The 1,090-nt window shown below is 34.4% G+C and overlaps 1 non-coding gene across 1 annotated transcript; it reads left to right on the top strand.

Annotated features, from left to right (window-relative positions):
• The first annotated feature begins 297 nt into the window (after window positions 1-297).
• On the top strand, window positions 298-414 carry Trnal-caa. The gene is made up of 2 exons: window positions 298-335; window positions 370-414. It is a non-coding gene; the product is annotated as a tRNA-Leu (tRNA).
• The last annotated feature ends 676 nt before the right edge of the window (window positions 415-1,090 follow it).

Here is a 1,090-nt window from a genome sequence, read left to right as displayed (position 1 = left end):
ATACTATGTCGTAATCTTTAAAAGTTGAATAAGAGACGTACAGAGATATATTTCCGATTCTTGAATTCTTCGTATATTGCATGCTTTCCATAACTTTATCTGTGTATTTTCGCAATAACCACATCTTCATGATTAGTTATTTGACAGTCTTTGATTTTAATTTTTAGATGAAACCCTTCTAATGCTATCACTAAACACTAGTGTGCATGAAGCAATACTGAAAGAAGGCTCGATTAACTTGATTACATCATATCTAACATAGATTATGTATCCGATCACTCAGTATACATAATAACTGTCAGGATGGCCGAGTGGTCTAAGGCGCCAGACTCAAGGTAAACTTCCCTTCCGATAGAAGGGCCATGGGCTTTCTGGTCCTCTCTGAGGGCGTGGGTTCGAATCCCACTTCTGACAAAGATTTTACGAATCCAGTCCTTTTTTCACAGCTCAGCGAACCGGTATGTGCATGAGCGTTTTCAAGCGGTACTTGAGTTAATCTATGATTTTATTTTGTGGTTCTCCACTTGTTCTGACCTCAGATTACGCTCTCACACTGAGAAGATTACGACTGTTCTATCTATTCATTGAAATTATAATTTTTGGCCTTTCGCAATAATGATAAAAAGGAATTCACATCACACTCAGTAAAGACATTTCATTTCTTATCCGACATTTTACTAAAACAAGGAAATGCATTTCCAGGAAATGATATGAATACTTCGGTTAATCTCATTGGCTGCATAATAAGTGAATATTATTCCTAGTTCTGATTGATTAAGAACGTATAAAAATTTTATGACTTATTCTCAGCCGTAAATTTTTCCATTATGTAAGCCTGATAATCATATGGACAAATCTCGTTCATACATCTCTTTATCAAAATAATAATTATCATTAGCATATATGCCATTACTTCGTCAGAGAAGACACTATAGAAATACTGACAGGTTTTTTATCATCTAAAAATATTAAACATACCTCTGACTATAAAGAATTTTTCATTTAGTCGTGCATGGAAACACTTATCACCATCAAAACATTAATCGCATAAACGTTAATCGTATAAGTGTGAGATCAGGAAAGTATGTCC

Source organism: Penaeus monodon, chromosome 23 (assembly GCF_015228065.2).
Source record: "Penaeus monodon isolate SGIC_2016 chromosome 23, NSTDA_Pmon_1, whole genome shotgun sequence".
Classification (NCBI taxonomy): Eukaryota; Metazoa; Arthropoda; class Malacostraca; order Decapoda; family Penaeidae; genus Penaeus; species Penaeus monodon.
This window is presented reverse-complemented; position numbering and strand designations above follow the sequence as displayed.